At 38.5% G+C, this 21522-nt stretch overlaps 2 long non-coding RNA genes across 2 annotated transcripts in view; both read right to left on the bottom strand.

The window, feature by feature from the left end:
- LOC145523645 (uncharacterized) overlaps positions 1–21522 on the bottom strand; it is a 37647-nt gene that overhangs the window by 12413 nt on the left and 3712 nt on the right. Inside the window, exon 3 of the long non-coding RNA XR_014066803.1 lies at positions 13889–14061. This is a non-coding gene — a long non-coding RNA (uncharacterized LOC145523645). The remainder of the gene's footprint in view (positions 1–13888; positions 14062–21522) is intronic.
- On the bottom strand, positions 1166–12160 carry LOC145523650 (uncharacterized). The gene is made up of 3 exons (XR_014066809.1): positions 11910–12160; positions 6306–9223; positions 1166–2789 (listed from the first exon to the last, which is right to left on the bottom strand). It is a non-coding gene; the product is annotated as an uncharacterized LOC145523650 (long non-coding RNA).

The following is a 21522-nucleotide window of genomic DNA, read 5'->3' as shown; positions in this document are numbered from 1 at the left end:
ATGCATTAACAATATTGAATCAGCCAATCCACATGGTTAGGGAAGCCCAGTCCTCCTCCTGTGTGTCCCTCCTTTAAACTCGCACTACTACCATGCCCACAACACTTCTGACACTAGATATATGGTGGTTTTCTCATCCCAAACAATTCTCTGTGACACCAGTTGGGAGTCCTACAATTTAACTCAATTCTACCTGGAGATGGCAACAGACCCCACAAGTTAAGGGCTCATTACTGTGAGACTGGCCCCACTTCAGATGTCAGTCACTAGGTCCCCAGGTGAGCCACAAATTCTGACTAACTTGGCTATAGTTCAAGGTTTCCCATGATCTCCTCCCCGCTGGATTCTATTACTTGCTAGAACAGCTCACAGAGCTCAGGTAAATACTTGCTTACATTTACCTGTTTAGTGTATAATAAAGGATAACATAAAGGACACAGGTGAACATCCAGATGAAGAGTTACACAGGGCAAGGTTTGGGAGGGTCCTGTGGAACTGGAATCTGTCACATTCCCAGTATATGGATATGTTCACCTATGTAGAAGCTATACAAACTCCACACTATTGGGGTTTTAATGGAGGCTTCATCATGTAGACATGATCAGTTACTATTCCATTTTTAGCACCTCTCTCCTCTCCTAGAGAATGAGGGAGTGGGACTGAAAATTCCACGCTTCTAACCAAGGCTTGGTCTTTCTGGTGACCAGCTCTGACCCAGGAATCAGCCAGCAGTCCATCCAGAATTGCCTCATTAAAACATAAAACATTCCTATCACCCAGGAAATTCTAAGGAATTCAGAAGCCTTGTGTCAAAAACTAGGGTCAAATATTAGAACAAAAGATGCTCCCAGTGCTCTTATCATTTGGAAATTACAAGAGTTTCAGAATCTCTATGCCAGGAACTTGGGTTAGAGATGAAATGAAAAACAGGATTCTCTCAGCATCCGTATTAATAAGGGATTCAGGACCTCTGTGTTAGGAACCAAGGATAGAGACCAATATATGTATTTCTTATTATTTCACACTATGAGTATGGTTAATTCATCATTTATTTAGATTTTCTTTAATTATTCTTAACAATGTCTAATAATTTTAGTGTAGTTACACATCTTTTGTTAAATTTATTTCTAAGCATTTTAGCTTTCTATAATTATTATAAACAGAGTTTTTTTAGTATTTCATTTTCCAATTATTTTTACTATGATATATATACAACTGATTTTTTATAACCTTGTATCCTGAAAGTGAAAGTTGCTCAGTTGAGTCCGACTCTTTGCAAACCCATGGACTATACAGTCCATGGAATTCTCCAGGCCAGAATACTGGAGTGGGTAGCCTTTTCCTTCTCTAAGGGATCTTCCCAACCCAGGGATAGAACCCAGGTCTCCTGGGACCTTGTTAAATTCACATATTATTTGTGGTGGTTGCTTTATGGAATCCATAGGATTTTCCTCATATTTTAAATCATATTATCTGCAAACAGAGACTCAGACCCAACACTTTCAGTTCAGTTCAGTCGCTCAGTCGTGTCTGACTCTTTGCGACCCCATGGACTGCAGCATTCCAGGCCTCCCTGTCCATCACCAACTCCTGGAGTTGGGAGCCGGTGATGACATCCAACCATTTCATCCTCTGTTTTCCCTGTCTCCTCCCACCTTCAATGTTTCCCAGCATCAGGGTCTTTTCCAATGAGTCAGTTCTTCGCATCGGGTGGCCAAAGTATTGGAGTTTCAGCTTCAGCATCAGTCTTTCCAATGAATATTCAGGACTGATTTCCTTTAGGATAGACTGGTTGGATCTCCTTGCTGTTCAAGGGACTTTCAAGAGTCTTCTCCAACACCACAGTTCAAAAGCATCAATTCTGTGGCACTCAGCTCCTTACAGTCCAACTCTCACATCCATACATGACTACTGGAAAAAACCATAGCTTCGACACTTTATATCCCACCAATAAAGAAATCTTTCTAAATTTGTATCTTTAGTATGACCTCTTCCCTGACTTGCATGTATACTAATTCTTAACATTTTCCCTAGGCATTTTTTATTCCGCAAGGTTTTTAGGTAAAATTTACATAATATAACATTTACCATTTTAAAGTGTACAAGTGTTTGGTTTTTTTTTTTAGCATATTCACGAATTTATGCAATCGTCACCATTATCTAACTCCAGAGCATTTTTTTCACCTCCAAAAGATACCCTGTGCCCATTAGTAGTCATTCCTCATTCTTCCTCCCCTCAACCACTGGCAAACTATTAATTTGTTTGTCTCTACATATTTGCCTATTCTGGACATCTTATATAAATGGAATCATACAACATGCAACCTTTTCTGTCTGACTGCTTTCATTTAGAATAATGTTTTCTTGGTTCCTCCGTGTTGAAGCATGTGTCAGTACTTCACTCCTTTAAATGTCTGAATAATACTCCATTGTAAGAGTATATAACATTTTGTTTATCCATTCATCAGTTTATGGACATTTGGATTGCTTTTTGGCTATTATAAATAATACTGCTATGGGCATCCATGTACAAGTTTTCATGTGAACATATGGTTTCAATTATCTTGGGTATAAACCTAAAAGTGGAATTGCTAGGTCATGCTTCCCTGGTGGTTCAGAGGGTAAAGCACCTGCCTGCAATGCGGGAGACCTGGGTTCAATCTCTGGGTTGAGAAGATCTCCTGGAGAAGGAAATGGCAACTCACTCCAGTACTCTTGCCTGGAAAAATACCATGGACGGAGAAGCCTGATAAACTACAGTCCATGGGATCGCAAAGAGTCAGACACGACTGAGCAACTTCACTTTCTTTCACTTTCACAGTAACCTTATTAGAAAATTTATAGATTTGTTATTTGGCTTAGAACAAAGGTGTTACCAAACTCGACCTACTTATCTGCTGATAAGGATTTTAATTTAAAAAGACCCTTTGACAACAAAATAAGAAAAACCAAACACTACTCCCCACAATACTCTAAGACAAGACACCTTGATAACCGTGAAAATATTTTCTTTCTCAGTATAAATTTGACTGCACTTTTCCTCAAGGTAAAGAATATTCTTGCCTTCCCCAGTGACTCAGAGATAAAGAATCCAGCTGCAATGCAGAAGACACAGAAGACTCAGATTCAATCCCTGGATTGGGAAGATCCCCTGGAGGAGGAAATGGCAACCCACTCCAGTATGCCTGCCGGGAAAATTCCATAGACAGAGGAGCCTGGTGGGCTACAGTACATGGGGTCACAAAGAGTTGGACATGACTGAACACAAGCACAAAGAGTACTCTTAGCAAGGAATTAGATAAAAGGTTGGAATTAGATAAAAAACCTGTAAAGGTTACATAGAAAAATAAATTACTGAGTATAGCAACAGTGAACACATAAGTGAACACATCGATTTGTTAAAAGCGTGAACATTTATTTTAAAAGTTTTACTCTGGGTTCATAAATGACAAAGAAGATAATTACACTAAACTCATATGCATTTCTCATGTTTCTTTCCATTAGTTTTTGTCTGCTGTATAATTTCTTATTTTGCAAATTGATTTCTTATTTTACTTTTTTATTTTTGGCCACACTGTGCAGCATGCAGGATCTCAGTTCCCTGACCAGGAATCAAACCCATGCCCCCTGCAATGGAAGCACCGAGTCTTAGCCACTGGACCACCAGGGAATTCCCTTTGTGGCTTTTAAAAAAAAGCTTCTTTGAGATTTCTTCTGGGGAAAAACACTGTCCCTCTTCATCATCAAAGACAGCTGGGAGATGTATGATGCTTTATGACTTCAATTACTCTATTAATAATATAAAACATATCTTTAATAAGTGAAAATATTAATAAACCTTTATGAGTCTAATTAGGGACAAATAAAGGAAATAAAAATATACACGATTAGGAATGAGATAGGAGATATACCAGAGATGGCGTGATTAAAAGAATTCTAAGAGAATACCACATACACCTTTATGTCGATACATTTGAAAGCTGGAGATAGATGATTTCCTATATAAACCAAACCTATCCAAGAAAGATGGCAAACATGAATAGAACAATTACTATAGGTAGAGTTGAAAGTGTTTTAAATTCACCCATTGTAAACTGTGCCAGAACCAAATAGGTTCCTAGCAGATTTTTATTTACTCTTTAAAGAACATAATATTTAATGTGGTTTAAACTATTCTTGGCTATTAATGGAAAGATAGAAAGCCCAGTAGTTCATTTTATAAAGTTGCTGCTGCTGCTGCTAAGTCGCTTCGTCGTGTCTGACTCTGTGTGACCCCATAGACAGCAGCCCACCAGGCTCCCCCGTCCCTGGGATTCTCCAGGCAAGAACACTGGAGTGGGTTGCCATTTCCTTCTCCAATGCGTGAAAGTGAAGTCGTTCAGTCGTGTCTGACTCTTAGCGACCCCATGGACTGCAGCCTACCAGGCTCCTCCGTTCATGGGATTTTCCAGGCAAGAGTACTAGAGTGGGTTGCCATTGCCAACAAATTTTAAATATAAACTTGATGAAGAAAATGCAAAAAAAAAAGGAAGAATGTAGACCAGTCTCATTCATGAGTATAGACACATATTTCCAAGTTTATAAGTATAGATGCATGGTTCCAAACAATTTACATTTAATCCAGTAATGTAATCAAATGTTTCTGAGGTGGGTAATAATAAGAATTCCATCAATATATTCCATTCTGTCAACAAATTTTAAGAAGAAAAACTATATAATCATGTTAACAGGTGCTAAAAAGATTTTTGATAAAAGCCAGCAGCAATTCCTAATAAAAATTCTACATAAAATAGAAGGACACCTTTCATATAATGGATTATTTACCAAATCCCAACAGAAAATAGCCTAAATAGCAAAATACCAAAACTATTTCACTAAAATCAATAAGCAGTCAGGACGCTATGTTAGTATTATTAAACACTGTCTTGAACAATCCAGTACATTCAGTGTGACAGGAAAAATGGTACAAATATTATGAGAAAAGGAGATGAAACTCAAGAGGTACAGATTAAAAAAACACTGCAAGAATTAATAACAGAATTTGATAAGATGCTTGAAGACAAGATCAATGTATAGGAATTACTGATTTTTCTCTACTCACTTTAATAAACATTTAGAAAAGGAAATGAGGTTAAAAATGCTACTCACAATAGGAGAAAAACATATATATTACTTAGAGATAAATTTGACAAGAAAAGCACAGCAAATAGAGATAATAATAATATCTTATTTCAGAACAAGAAGCAAGTGCTGAACAAAAGGAAAAGCATTCATGTTCTTAGCTGAGGACATTAACACTAGAAAGTCAATTTTCTCATAACAATACATAAATTTAATAAAATTTCAATTAATACTCTAGGGTATGGATGCAGGTTGGAATTAGATAAAATACCTGTAAAGTTTATACACTAAAATAAACGATTGCATATAGCAAAATAAACAATAAAGGAGGACTTAGCAGACATTAGAACACACTGAAAAGTCACTGTTATCTAAATTAGCCAAACATATCAATGGAAGGGAATAAGAATTCAGAAAGATTTCAGCATACATGTGAAAAGTAATATGGGATAAAGGTGGGTGGAATCACTGTGGGAAAGAAGAATTATATAATAAATGGTGCTAACTATTGAGCCAGATATTAAAAATATACAGATAGATAAAATCTTTAAAATATTAATCAAACAAAATCTTTGAGGAAATAAAATCTAGGAAAATATATATTTAATCAACAGGTAGATAGCATTGGAAGGCCAGAAGGTATAAAAGAAAGAAAAAGATACATACGACTCTAAAAATTTTTAAACTTTGGTATGAATAAATATGGAAGAGATAGCATAATTTAAACTAAGAGACAACCGATTCGGAAAAAATATTTACGTAACAGAAGGGGATAGTCAACAACTATGATAAATAATGAACTCTTACAAACTAAGGCACAAGAGAATAAGAAACTAGTAGAAAAGTAGGCAGAAGACATTTAACAGACAATTCACAGAAGAAAAAAAGTTAACAACTGATAAACACATAAAAATACTATGATCAGGAAAATATAAAGTAACTATGAGATATCACTTTAAATCTATGTCAAAAAATTTCTAAAGTGATAATGGCCAGTACTAGCAAGAATGTGGGAAGGAGATCCAAATGTATCGTTGGTGGAAATAGGAAGTATTAGAGACTTTTTGTAAAATAATCGACAGGATCTATTCAAATGGCAACCCACTCCAGTATTCCTGTCCGGAGAATCCCATGGACAGAGGAGCCTGGTGAGCTACAGTCCATAGGGTCACAAAGAGTCAGACATGACTAAAGAGACTGAGCACATACCTTTTTCAAACAACGTCATACCTGCTTTTTTTTGGCCTCACTGAACAACTTGTGGGGATCTCAGTTCCCCAACCAGGGATTGAACCCAGGCCATGGCAGTTGATTTTGAGGGATTATCAGATATTTTTAGTAATATTAAGAAAAGTAAGATGTCTAGTGTGGTCAACTTGTCACCGAGTGACCAACAGTTCTCCTCAACAAATGGTGCAATATATCAAGGCTCAGCATTGGTCTCTCTGGCTGGCAGGTTGGCACCAGTAGCTACAGCCATTTTGGCAAGTAGGTGGCCAGACTGTTGGGTCCATGAGTAACCTCAGTCTCTTCTCCCACAGCCAATTTGCTCATGTGCCTATTGTGCCAGTACTGGGATGTCTTATGACATAGGCTAGCTGACATCAACTAGCCTAACCGTTTTGTCTCTTTGCTTGTTTAATGCCTTATCCATGTGTGGATGCTCCCTGGCAGATGTTAACATTTGATATAAAGATCTGCTCACTGGTGTCAACTCTCACAGGTCTATTCACAAGGCTTTTCCCTAGATTTCCTTGTACAGATCTGTCAGTCTCTTCTTTCTAGGTTCCTGATCATTGACCATGGCTAAAGAATCTGCATATACTCTCCTCTTGGCCCACTTCTCCTCCTACAAAGTGCATGACCAGTGGTACCATTCATGACTCTGCCTGTTGGGAAGATCTTCCCTGCCTACAATTGTTCAAGGTTACCCCTAAAAGTGGATATAATAATGCTGCCATAATCATATTCAGTTTTCCTCCATGTACCAGAGACATCACTTTGCCAACAATGGTCTGTATAGTCAAAGCTATGGTTTTTCCAGTAGTCATGTAAGGACATAAGAGTTGGACCATAAAGAAGGCTGAGCACTAAAGAATTGATGCTTTCAAGCTGTAGTGCTGGAGAAGAGTCTTGAGAGTCCCTTGGACAACAAGGAGATCAAACCAATCAATCCCAAAGGAGATCAACCCTGAATATTCATTGGAAAGACTGATGCTGAGGCTGAAGCTCCTATACTTTGGCCACCTGATGCACAGAGCTGACTCACTGGAAAAGATCCTGATGCTAGAAAAGATTCAGGGCATGAGGAGAAGGAGGAGACAGAGGATAAGATGGTTGGATGGCATCACCAACTCAATGGACATGAGTTTGAGCAAACTCCAGGAGATAGTAAAGGACAGGGAAGCCTGCTGTGCTGCAGTTCACGAGGTGGCAAAGAGTCAGGCACAACTTAGCAACTGAAGAACTAACAACAACCTACACCTCTGTGAACCTGCTCCTTTAGCTGGTTTTATAGGACCTCCCCTGACAAGACAGAAGTATGAGTGAGGAAGAGGGTACCTGTACGTGGGGGGTCTAGGTTCCCTTTCTGCCCTCTGGTCTTCCTTGATGTCACTCTTTTGACGAATGGCTGCAGGGCCATCTGACATAACTGGGCAGGTCTGACAAAATCCCTCATGAGCATTTCTGGACCCGTGGCTCCTTAGCTCCTCACAGTCTAATAGTCTGTCTCTATGAGGGCCCAGTAATACACCAGGAGATGTTTCTCAAAGGTGTGTAATTCTCTTCTTCAAATGGCATATCCTCACTCCTGAAGGTCAGCACAGTGTGACTCTCCCAGCGGAGCTTGCTTCATACTGAACTCTGTACTGAACAGATTTATCTTTTTAACAAATTCACCTCAAAACTCAGGTATGAGTGAAAACTGTGGAAATGGAGAAAAATTTAAATAATTTAAGTAAGCGATAATATACTGTTATGAGAATCACTCTATTCAACACTGGTTCACAGTCCTTGATCCACCTACAAGTCACTCCAATCCCTCCTGTAAATGGGCTGTTGGAAGGCCTATCTCATCAGTCCTCCATATACACTTGAATCTGGAACACTGTTGAGACTCTCGCTGGATCCCTGCTGTGAGAGAACATAATAATATCTGGCAAGAGCTTACAAAACTAACCAATGTAAATTCCCAGATGTTATCAGAATAAATGAATAAAATGACGACATATTAACTCAAAACTCAAAATCACAATGACTTGGGTTCCTACCCGGTGTTTGATAGTTTGAACCTCAGCAGCGCATTTAAGGCAGCCTGTAATTATTTCTGGGAACCTGCGAAAGCGATGCTTCCCAGGATCAGACAGCCACATTGCCCAGTTCCGGGGGTACAATTGACACTGTGTCTTGGGTGAACATCACTCCCCGGAGCACAACTGAGATTCACAGTAAGTAAAATGTGAATGGTGTCCTTGCAATGGCACAGCATTGACCCTGAGCCTTTAAGGTGTTCACAGACCAATTCCCATTCAGGATCTACTATGTTCTTCCTCCTCTGCTTCAGGTGCCCCTGGCCATTGCTGTCCTTGACACTGTCTAAAAGAGAACCACTGATACTAATGTTGAGGACGCCCATGGCAGCTCCCCATTACTCACGCCAAGGATGCAGTCCCTTAATAGTCCTAGCTCCATTGTTTGCCCATATCAGATCAGGCTTGGGTTTTGTGCAGAAATTCAGAGAAAGGCCTACTCCCTACAGCCATGGCACTTTGCTTCTCAGGTACTTAAGCCCAGACCTCATAGTCTTTCACCAAAGTGATCAATCAGCTTCCTGTCTCCATTCATTCTTCATCTCCTGCAAACAGCTCTCAACATCACTCCCTACGAAGAGTCCACCTTAGCTACAAAAATAAGCAACTGGTTTTGGGTAACCTGCCTCAATGCGTAATACAAATATGCCTCCATATGCCTTCTCCAACCTCTATCCAAAAGGACAAAGAAGCATATATCTAAATCAGAACACCTAATATTTGTGGTTATTCAGTGGTTGTTGTTGTTGTTCAGTTGCTAAGTTGTGTCTGACCCTTTGTGACCACATGGACTGCAGCATGCCAGGCTCCTCTGTCCTCCAGTATTCAATGGTGTTTATATGTATGTATTTTGAGGAAAAAAAGATCGGGTACTTGCTTTATATCCAGACCCATTCAAGAAATGAAACTTCATAACTTTTAAAAATCTTTAATTTACTGAGCATATTTAGCATTTCCAAACTATCTTCCTATGATTTATTTTTCTACAGACAATAATTAAATAAGCCACATCCAAAGTAATTAACTGTATGTGGAAAACTTGACAATGAAATAAGTCTTCAGGGACAGAGAAAGGAAAACTGGTTTTATACCTTCCATAACTTGAAGTTTCCAACATGCTGCAAGGTCAAATTACAAGGACAAGTGTCTTGAGGAAAGCTATGATGGCCTTGAAGAAATAGTTCCTGTTCCATATTATCAAGACAACTGTAATATTGCTTATTGTTTACAAACACCTTATAACTAGAATGTCAATTCAACACAAAAGGAATAAACAGATACCTTCAGACTTAGTAAAAATAAGCTAGTTAAGAATACGGATGACCCTCACCTTGGATATTGCAGTAATTAGCCATGTCAATTTTTTTTAGAAAGAGGCTTTAATAACTTTCTTCAGTGTGTTTATTTCACCTTTAACTTGTAAATTTTTAGCTTGAGACCTCTCTAAGCATCCTTCCATATGGGGTGAGGAGTTTCAACCTTGATCTATATATTAAGAAACTTCTAAAGATACAGTAATATTATGAAGTTGCTGTCTGCATTTATCAGTATCTTGTAAACTAACAGCAGAAAAATTCAGCTTCTGGTTGAGTCCAGCCTAGCTGTCTGCCACCACTCTAGCCTTGCTCTCACTGACAGTCTCCTGCTTGTAAGTTTTAGGGCAGTTTTAACTGTATTTTCTCTTCAGTGTTTCAAAAATCTTTGGGCCTAGTCTCACCCAGAACAATCGACTACATTTACAGTATGTTTGAAAGGCATCACATAGCAGGAAATACAAATACGATAAAATATTCAGTTTTCTTTAAAGTAATAGAGTTCTTGGCACCTTAAGTTCCTAATATCTAACTTCTATCATTATTTTAGCAATTAATAACATTTGCTAAAGAGTGAATTAATGTCCTGTGCAAAATCATGGAAGATATATTTATACTCATGTAAGAAAAATTCTTATTTGAAAAGTGCTACCTTCAGACCATTACTAATTCTGAACAGTATAAAAGGGTCAGAATAATTTAGGATATTTGTTTCCCAAACCAATAGTGTTAAATATGACTTAAATTATCTGGTACTGAGTCATGAAAATAAAAGTGAAGAGAAGTGATCATGGAAGATGCTGAAACCAGAAACCAGGAGCAAAAAAGACAGCTGAAAACTTATCGAAGAAATAAATAAGAATTTTAAAAGAAGAATCCAGATTTTTCAGAGGACACCTAAAATGGAAAAGATGTGAAGATGAAGAGAGATACATTTGCCAATTTATTGTTTAAAAACTTCAGAGGTAGCTTAATTCAATTACTAAAAAAAGATTACAGAAATCAACTTAAAGATTTTTGTTATATCTACAGCAGAGAATGAAGTATATAGTTAGTATTTATACTTATATTAAAAAGTCAAAAGGTGGTACCATCAAATGAGATTTTAAAAAATATTAAAGATGAGCAGCTGTTAAAGCAGAAAGTGCAGATTGTAGAGCTTGGTTTGGTACTTGTGGAGTCTGCACTGTTTGTGACATATTCAAGTGAAGGTATCTAGTTGGTAGTTGGATACTGAAGGCTGAGGTCAAGGTGGAGATACTTAGACTGTGATATGGATGTAGAAGTCATCATTGCAAATAAAACCAATGGAACTGATAAGAGAATAAAAGGAGTTCTGTGAGAAAAAAAAGTTGGCAGAAGATGAAAGCCCAGGTTATATCTATGGTAAAACCGCAAATGGTGAAAGTAGACCCTCAAAAGGAAACCAAGAAAGAACTGATCTCTTATGAGGAGTATCAGGAATGTGTAGAGTCATAAAATCTAAGGCAACAGAGATTTTTGAGAAAAAGGAGACAGCTAACAGTATCAAATGCATAATGAGTGATACTTCATACTATGAGGTAGGGAAGGAGATAAGAATGAATAAAAATGCACAGATGTTCCTACTTAGGGGAGCTGGAAACTAGAGTTGATGCCTTAAAGCCTCTATTTCTTCCATGAAACAGGAAGCAAGATTCTACAGACAGGTTTATATACCTAAGAATCAAAGACAAAAGCAAAACACAGATTTAGAAACCAGCATTAGAGACATTAAACACACACACACAAAACAGTAACAGAAGTTCTGATGTCTCTAATGTTGAGAATTATTAGCGATTTGCTTTTTAACCATCTATTGTATGTGTGCATGTCCCTTGAACAGCAAGGAGATCCAATCAGTCAATCCTAAAGGAAATCAACACTGAATGTTCATTGGAAGGACTGATGCTGTGGGTGAAACTCTAATACTTTGCTCACCTAATGAAAAGAACCGTCTCATTGGAAAAGACCCTGATGCTGGGAAAGATTGAAGGCAGGAGGAGAAGTGGATGACAGAGGATGAGATGGTTGGATGTCATCACCGACTCAATGGACACAAGTTTGAGCAAATTCTGGGAGATGGTGAAGGACAGGGAAGCCTGGTATGCTGCAGTCCATGGGGTCGCAAAGAGTCGGACAGGACTGAGTGATTAAAAAACAACAACTGTATATAGTCAAGGCTCTTTAATAGTGACAGTAAGTGCTGAAGCAAACAAACCAAAATCTAATACTCTCATTATTGTTCAGATCACATAAAAGCCTAGTACCGTGTCTAGCACCCAGTAGGTACACAGTAACTATTTGTGGAATGAATGAAGAAATGAAGACATGAACTATGAGACAGCATAAAAATATCTTAAGAATGAGAAGATACTAGGACAGGTCTTGTTGCAAATATTTGAAATTTAAAAATACGTACTCCAAACACACACTTATATTAACATAACAACATTTAAGATGTGAGAAAATTCTCACTTGATAGGTAGAGAGGTGCATTACAGGGTCTTACTAAAACCTGAGCGAGATACAGCAAAATTTTTGTTTCATGATTCTTATTGTCTATAAATCATGACACAAAATGGTTTAATTCCAGTGTATCAGAAAATAAAAGGTATTTTCAAACAAGATTTATCAGAAGTAGATCCTAGGCAGGTCATGTAAGAAGAAGGTAAAACTTGATGTATTATTTTTATAATAAAAACTGTTTCTTCCAACAGATTTGGAAAAACTACAGACATACAGAAGAGCTAAAAGAATAGTATTACAAATGCATTAACTGTCTGGATTCCCCAACTGTTAATATTTGCAGCTTTTCTTTATCTCTTTCTCCATTTGTTTCTCAGCCACTGTAAAATATGTTGCAGATATGACATTTCAGCCCTAAACACTTCACCACTCATCTCATAGAAATAAGAATATTAACATTAATTAAATTAATTAACATTAATTCAAAATTACCACTTAATATATAGCCCATATTTAGATTTTCCCAACTGTTCCTAACATATCTCTTCGAGTTTATTTTCTTATCCAGGATTCAGTTAAGTTTCATGTATTACATTTGATTGTTATAGCTCTTCATTCTGTTTTAAACTAGAATAGTCCTCTGCCCTTGACCTCTTTTGTTTTTCACAATGGTGAATTTTTAAAGAGTTAGAGCTGGTTGTCTTATATTTATAATGTCCCACATTCTGGCTCTGATTGTTTCCTCATGATTACATCCAGGTTGAACACTTTTGGACCCAAACCCAACACAGATGATGCACTGCATTAGCACTTTTATAATAGTGAACTGTTCCCCTACTGGTGATGCTAAGTTTTATTACTTGGCTAATATAGTGGCTCCCAGATCTCTCCATTGTAAATATACACTTCCCCTTTATAATTAATAAGAGGTCTGTGCGGTGGAATTATGAAACCATAAGACGGTCCTGTTTCCCAGCAGTTTTTTACCCAATAATAGTTTCAGCAAGTCTTCATGGTCCTGACCTAGACTAATTACCACACTGGTGGTTGCAAAATGGTGATTTTTCTAATTCTATCATATCCTTGTTCTTGCATATACAAGGTACATCCTGTGCAAACTCAGTTTATAAATTTACTGTCCCAGATGGATGTTCAGTTCGGTTCAGTCACACAGTCATGTCCGACTCTTTGTGACCCCATGAACCACAGCACGCTAGGCCTCCCTGTCCATCACCAACTCCCGGAGTCCACCCAAACCCATGACCATCAAGTCGATGATGCCATCCAACCATCTCATCCTCTGTCGTCCCCTTCTCCTCCTGCCCTCAATCTTTCCCAGCATCAGGGTCTTTTCAAATGAGTCAGCTCTTTGCATCAGGTGGCCAAAGTATTGGAGTTTCAGCTTCAACATCAGCCCTTCCAGATGCATGAACCATTTGTTAAAGAAGTTCATGCTACTTTTAATGGAGAACGGCATTTCAAAATCAAGATCCAGGTACCAGATATGCTTACTACTATTCCTAAGCACTTCTCTCAGTGGGCAGAGCTAACAAGCTATGAACTATATCTATACCAATCTATGAGTCTACATCTATATCAATACAGAGTACACATATACATAAGTATTTATATACTTCTATACACATAAGTACTTACATATATACAAGACTTCCCAGGTGGCTCAGTGGTAAAGAATCCACCTGCCAATGCAGAAGACACAGGAGACTTGGGTTTGATCCTTGGGTTGGGAAGATGCCTTGGAGGAGGAAATGGCAACCCACTCCAGTGTTCTTGCCTGGGAAAGCCAATGGACAGAGGAGTCTGGCGGGCTGTAGTCGATGGAATTGCAAAGAGTCAGAAACGGACTGAGCGACTGAGCATATATATGTATATATATACACACACACACACACAAAAGTAGTTATATAGTATGCATATATACTCTATATAGGTATAGATATAAATAAAGATGTATAAATTATAAGTATTTATAAAGATATACAGTTGACCTCTTGAACGACGCAGGCGTTAGAGGCACTGACTCTCCTTGCACTTGAAAATCCATGTGTAAGTTAGAGTTGGCCCTCTGTATACACAATTCCTCTATACTCGCATTTCTGCATCTGTGGATTCAATCAACCTTGGATCATGTAGTACTATAGTATTTACTATTAAAAAAAGACCTATAGATAGGTAGACCTGTGCAGCTCCAATCTGTGTTATTCAAGGGGCAGCTGTACACAATTATATAGCATTTGGCCTTGGAGTACAGAATGAATCAGGGCAAAGGCTAACAGAGTTTTGCCAAAAGAATGCTCTGGTCATAGCAAACACCCTCTTCCAACAACACAAGAGATGACGCTACACTTGGACATCATCAGATGGTCAACACCAAAATCAGATTGATTATATTCTTTGTAGCCGAAGATGGAGAAGCTTATATAGTCCCCAAAAACAAGATCAGGAGCTGACTGTAGCTCAGATCATGAACTCCTTATTGACACATTCAGACTTAAATTGAAAAATGTAGGGAAAACCACTAGACCATTCAGGTATGACCTAAATCAAATCCTTTACAAGTATACAGTGAAAGTGAAAAATAGACTCAAGGGATTAGATCTAATAGAGTGCCTGAAAAACTATGCACAGAGGTTTGTAATATTGTACAGGAGGTGGAGATCAAAACGATCCCCAAGAAAAAGAAATCCAAGAAGGCAAAATGGTTGTCTGAGGAGGCCTTACAAATAGCTGAGAAAAGAAGAGAAGTGAAAGGCAAAGGAGAAAAGGAAAGATATACCTATCTGAATACAGAGTCCCAAAGAATAGCAAGGGGTGATAAGAAAGCCTTCCTAAGTGAACAATGCAAAGAAATAAAGGAAAACAACAGAATGGGAAAGACTAGAGATCTCTTCAAGAAAATTAGAGATACCAAGGAAACATTTCATGCAAAGATGGGCACAATAAAGGACAGAAACTGTATGGACCTCGCAGAAGCAGAAGATACTAAGACGAGGTGGCAAGAATACACAGAAGAGCTATACAAAAAAGATCTTCACGACCCAGATAATCACGATGGTGTGATCACTCACCTAGAGCCAGACATCTTGGGGTGCCAAGTCAAGTAGGCCTTAGGAAGCATCACTATGAACAAAGCTAGTGGAAGTGATGGAATTTCAGCTGAGCTATTTCAAGTCCTAAAAGATGATGCTGCGAAAGTGCTGCACTCAATATGCCAGCAAATTTGGAAAACTCAGCAGTGGTCACAGGACTGGAAATGGTCAGTTTTCATTCCAATCCCAAAGAAAGGCAGTGCCAAAGAATATTCACACTACTGCAAAATTGCACTCATTTCATATGCTAGTGAAGTAATGCTCAAAATTCTCCAAGCTTGGCTTCAACAGTATGTGAACCCAGAGCTTCCAGATGTTCAAGCTGGATTTAGAAAAGGCAGAGGAACCAGAGATCAAATTGCCAACATCCATTGGATCATCAAAAAAGCAAGAGAAGTCCAGAAAAACATCTACTTCTGCTTCATTTACTATTCTAAAGCCTTTGACTGTGTGGATCACAACAAACTGGAAAATTCTGAAAGAGATGGGAATATCAGACCATCTCACCTGCCTCCTGAGAAGCCTGTATGTAGTCAAGAAACAACAGAACCAGACATGGAACAATGGACTGGTTCAAAATTGGGAAAAGAGTATGTCAAGGCTGTATATTGTCACCCTGCTTATTTAACTTCTATGCAAAATACATCATGGGAAATGCCAGGCTGGATGAAGCAGAAGCTGGAATCAGGATTGCTGGGAGAAATATCAATAACCTCAGATATGCAGATGATATCACCCTTATGGCAGAAAGCGAAGAGGAACTAAAGAGCCTCCTGATGAAGGTGAAAGAGGAGCATGAAAAACATGGGTTTAAAACTCAACATTCAAAAAACAAAGATCATGGCATCCAGTGCCATCATTTCATGGCAAATAGATGGGGAAACAATGCAAACAGTGAAAGACTTTATTTTCTTGGGCTCCGAAATCACTGCAGATGGTGACTGCAGCCATGAAATTAAAAGACACTTGCTCCTTGGAATAAAAGCTATGACAAACCTATACAGCATATTAAAAGTAGGGACAATCTTTGCCAATGAAGGTCCATACAGTCAAAGCTTTGGTTTTTCCAGCAATCATGTATGGATCTTACAGGTGGACCATAAAGAAAACTGAGCACCGAAGAACTGATGCTTTTGAACTGTGGTGTTGGAGAAGACTGTTGAGAGTCTCTTGGACTGCAAGGAGATCAAACCAGTCAATCCTAAAGGAAATCAATCCTGAATATTCATTGGAAGGACTGATGCTGAAGCTGAAGCTCCATTAATTTGGCCACATGATGCAAAGAACTGACTCGTTGGAAAAGACCCTGATGCTGGGAAAGATTGAAGGCAGGAGAAGAAGGGGACAACAGAGCATGAGATGACTGGATGGCATCACCGACTCAAAGGACATGAGTTTGAGCAAGCTCTGGGAGATGGTGAAGGACAGGGAGGCCTGGCGTGCTGCAGTGCATGAGGTTGCAAACAGTAGGACATGACTGAGCAACTGAACAACAAGAACAACACTTATACAGTAGCATGTTTTTACACAACTGATATACTTATTAGCATATGTGTTTCTAATTGCATCATTTCTTCTCTGTATATTAACTAACATATATTCTTTTAAAAATTATACAATGTCTATGTGTGTGTGTATATATATATATATATGTATGTGTGTGTGTGTGTATGTATTTCCCCCACTAAATCTTATGTTAGTACTACTACATTCCAATTAAATACAACACCACAGCATTCTTCTTCAACTACCCCTATTCCATGTGTGTTTCTACTTTTTCCACAGTATGAACCCAGATTCCCAATAGCAATATATGTACTCATTTGCTCTACGCCGCAATAACTACAAACTGTTTCAGAATTACAAAACCAAGATTACTACCAATAATAAATATAAATAAAGATTTATTTGCAATTAATTTTGTGTTTAGATTCTTTTCCAGTAAGTACTTAATCAGAAGCAGAAGCACTAGGAAATGTAAATAATTTATTTACATTAGGGATTTGATATTATGCAACTGTGGATCTGGGAAGACAGTCTATGTGAGACCAGGGTCTACTGCTGGAAACCATGAGGAGGGACTGCAGGATAAGTCAAACTCTTACCACCCAGGGCTCTCATGACAACTCCCATGACGGACATACTGTAGGAGAAGACAGTGCTCTCCACCACAGGTAAAAGTGCACTCATAGAAATGGTAGCAGTTATTGGCATTTCTGGATTACGAGAGAGAGCCACCAAAGAGCTCTAAAAGTTACCCTCACAGATTCATATCTTATATCTTTGGTGAACAGACTTTGGACCCTCTCATGGGATAGATGTACCCTCTTATGTAAGTTCATGAATCAAAGTCAATTGGACACGGTCAAGCAGAACATCACCATATTAGGAATCAGTGAACCAAAATGGATGGGAAAGGGCAAACTTAATTCAGATGACCATTATATCTACTACTGTGGGCAAGAATCCCATAGACAAAATGGAGTAGCCCTCAAAGTCAACAAGAGAGTCTGAAATGCAGTACTTGGGTGCAGTCTCAAAACTGACAGAACGATCTTGGTTATTTCCAAGGCCAACCATTCAATACCACAGTAATCCAAACATATGCCCTAACCACAGATGCTGAAGAAGCTGAAGTTGACCAGTTCTATGAAGACCTACAAGACCTTCTAGAACTAACACAAAAAAAGAGGTCCTTTCCATCATGGGGGATTGGAATGCAAAAGTAGGGAATCAAGAGATACCTGGAATAACATGTAAGTTTGGCCATGGAGTACAAAATGATGTAGGGTAAAGGCTAACAGTTTTGCCAAGAGAACATACTGGTCATAGCAAACACCCTTTTCAAACAACCCAAGAGATGACTCTACACATGGACATCACCAGATGGTCAATACTGAAATCAGACTGATTATGTTCTTTGCAATCGAAGATGGAGAAGCTCTATGCAGTCAGCAAAAACAAGACCTAAGAGCTAACTGACTCTGGCTCAGATGATCAGCTCCTTATGGCAAAATCCAGGCTCAAATTGACGAAAGTAGGGAAAACCACTAGGCCATACAGATATGACCTAAATCAAATTTCTAATGATTATATAGTGGAGGTGACAAATAGATTCAAGGGATTAGATCTGGTAGATAGAGTGCCTGAATGACTGTGGATGGAAGTTAGTAACACTGTACAGGAGGCAGTGACCAAAACCATCCCAAAGAAAAATAAATGCAAGAAGGCAAAGTGGTTATCTGAGGAGATTTTACAAATAATTGAGGAAAGAAGAGTAGTGAAAGGCAAGGGAGAAAGGGAAAGATATATCTAACTGAATATAGAGTTCCAGGGAAGAGCAAGGAGAAATATGAAGGCCTTCTAAAGTGAATAATGCAAAGAAATAGAGGAAAACAATAGAAACAGAAACACTAGAGATCTCTTCAAGAAAACTGGAGACATCAAGTGAAAATTTTATGCAAGAATGGGCACTATAAATGGCAGAAGCTATTAGGACCCAACAGAAGCAGAACAGACCAAGAAGAAGTGACAAGAACACAGAGAAGAACTGTACAAAAAAGGTCTTAATGACTCAGATAACCATGATGGTGTGGTCACTCACCTAGAGCCGGACATCCTGGAATGTGAAGTCAAGTGGGCTTTAGAAAGCATTACTATGAACAAAGCTATTGAAGATGACAGAACTCCAGCTGAGCTATTTCAAATCCTAAAAGATCATGCTGTTAAAGTGCTGCACTCAATATGTCACCAAATTTGGACAACTCAGCAGTGGCCACAGGATTGAAAAAGTTCAGTTTTCATTCCAATCCCAAAGAAAAGCAATGCCAAAGACTATTAAAATTACCACACAATTGTGCTCATTTCACATGCTAGCAAGGTTATTCTCAAAATCCTTCAAGCTAGACTTCAGTAACATGTGAACTGAGAACTTCCAGATGTACAACCTGAATTTTGAAGAGGTGGAGGAACCAGAGATCAAATTGCCAACATCCATTATATTATGAAGAAAGCAAGGAAATTACAAAAAACATCTACTTCTGCTTCATTGGCTAAGCTAAAGTCCTTCCTTGACTGTGTGGATTCAACAAACTGTGGAAAATTCTTAAAGAGACGGGAATACCAGACCATCTTACCTGCCCTGAGAAACCTACATGGGTGTTAAGAAGCAACAGTTAGAACTGGACATGGAACAACGGACTGGTTCCAAATTGGGAAAGGAATTTGACAAGGCTGAATGGTGTCACTCTGCCTAATCGAAAGCTGGAATCCAGACTGACGGGACAAATGTCAACAACCTTACACATGCAGATGATATCACTCTAATGGCATAACATGAAAAGGAACTAAAGAGCCTCTTGATGAGGGTGAAAGAGGAGAGGGAAAAAGCTAGCTTAAAACTCAACATTCAAAAATCTAAGATCATGGCAGCCTGTCCCATCACTTCATGGCAAACAGAAGGAGAAAAAGTGGAAGCAGTGACAGATTTTCTTGGGCTCCAAAATCACTGTGGATGTTGACTACAGCCATGAATTAAAAGATGCTTGCTCCTTGGAAGAAAAGCTATGACAAACCTAGACACCATATTAAAAAGCAGAGACATCACTTTGCAAACAAAGGTCTGTATAGTCAAAGCTATGGTTTTCCAGTAGTCATGTACAGATATGAAAGCTGGACCATGAAAAAGGCTGGGCATTAGGGAAGTGATGCTTTTGAACTGTGGTGCAGGAGAAGACTCTTGAGAGTCCCTTGGACAGCAAGGAGATCAAACCAGTTAATCCTAAAGGAAATCAACCGTGAATATTCATTGGAAGGACCGACGCTGAAGCTCCAATACTTTGGCCACTGACATGAAGAATCAACTCATCGGAAAAGACCCTGATGCTGGGAAAGATTGAAGGCAAAAGGAGAAGGGGCCAGCAGAAGTTAACATGGTTAGATAGCATCATTGACTCAATGGACATGAATTTGATCAAACTGGAAGACAGTGGAGGACAGAGGAGGCTGGCATGTTGCAGTCCATGGGGGTCACAAAGACTTGGACAGGATTTAGTGACTGACCAACAACAATGGGATATACTTAAGGAGATGGTCAGCAGGTCTTAAAGGATGTAAGAGGATTCTGGGAAACAGGTCCAGTTGAGATAATTTAACACAGTAAATCCACCATAGTCTCCAGTCAGGAAATGAATTAATCATTTTATCTGTATGTGTGTTAGTCATTCAGTTGTGTCCGACTCCTTGCAGCCTCATGGAGTATAGCCCTCTAGGCTCCTCTGTCCATGGAATTCTCCAGGCAAGAATACTGGAGTGGGTTGCCTTTCTTTTCTCAAGGGGAATCTTCCTGATCCAGGAATCGAACCCAGATCTCCTACACTGCAGGCAGATTCTTTACCATCTGAGCCACCAGGAAAGCCCTTTCTTCATATAGTTATGTTATTAATTTGATGTGAAATTAGATTTAGTTTTTTAGATTGTACTTTTTCATTTATTTACACTCATAAAGTAAAACCATATTAAAGGTATACTCAGGTAACTCAGGGAAGTCTTGCTCCCACCATACCTCCTCCACCCTCATCCCTTAGCAGGTACTATTTTCAATATATAGATATAGTTTTCCATATCTGATATGGAAAGCTACACCTACACCTTGAAATAAAAGCAAACTTTAAAAATTCAGCACCCCATATTACCAAATTCATAAAGAATGTTCCAAAGAACTCTATCTAATTAACAAGACCAAGGATAGTATAAGCAAGATGTTATACGATTAAATAGCATATTTATATAAATATCCTCTGTTAAATGTTAGAAATATAATATTTAACAAATTTCATGAATTAAAAAGCAAGATCTTCCTTCAAGAGTTAAAGTCTGAGAAATATTAGTTCAGTGGAAGAGATGACCAACGCTAAAATGACTGAAAATCTAGACTTGATGTAATAGCATTTTATTTAAAAAACAACAAACGTTTTTTTGCTGACTGTAACCTTCCTATGTAAGAATAATGGGGTGGGATTGCTTATATGATTTTTTTATAATATTAACAAGTGCATGGTTCCTAGATTATTGCAATGAGAGAGTCTATTATTTGTTAGTTGGACCAAATCTGGAACAGTGTTTAATTCACAGGACCACGTTTTAAGAGAAACATTGAAAAGAGTACACAGAAGGAAGAGA

This window comes from Giraffa tippelskirchi, chromosome 10 (assembly GCF_054371585.1).
Source record: "Giraffa tippelskirchi isolate mGirTip1 chromosome 10, T2T-mGirTip1v1.2.pri, whole genome shotgun sequence".
Taxonomy (NCBI): domain Eukaryota; kingdom Metazoa; phylum Chordata; class Mammalia; order Artiodactyla; family Giraffidae; genus Giraffa; species Giraffa tippelskirchi.
This window is presented reverse-complemented; position numbering and strand designations above follow the sequence as displayed.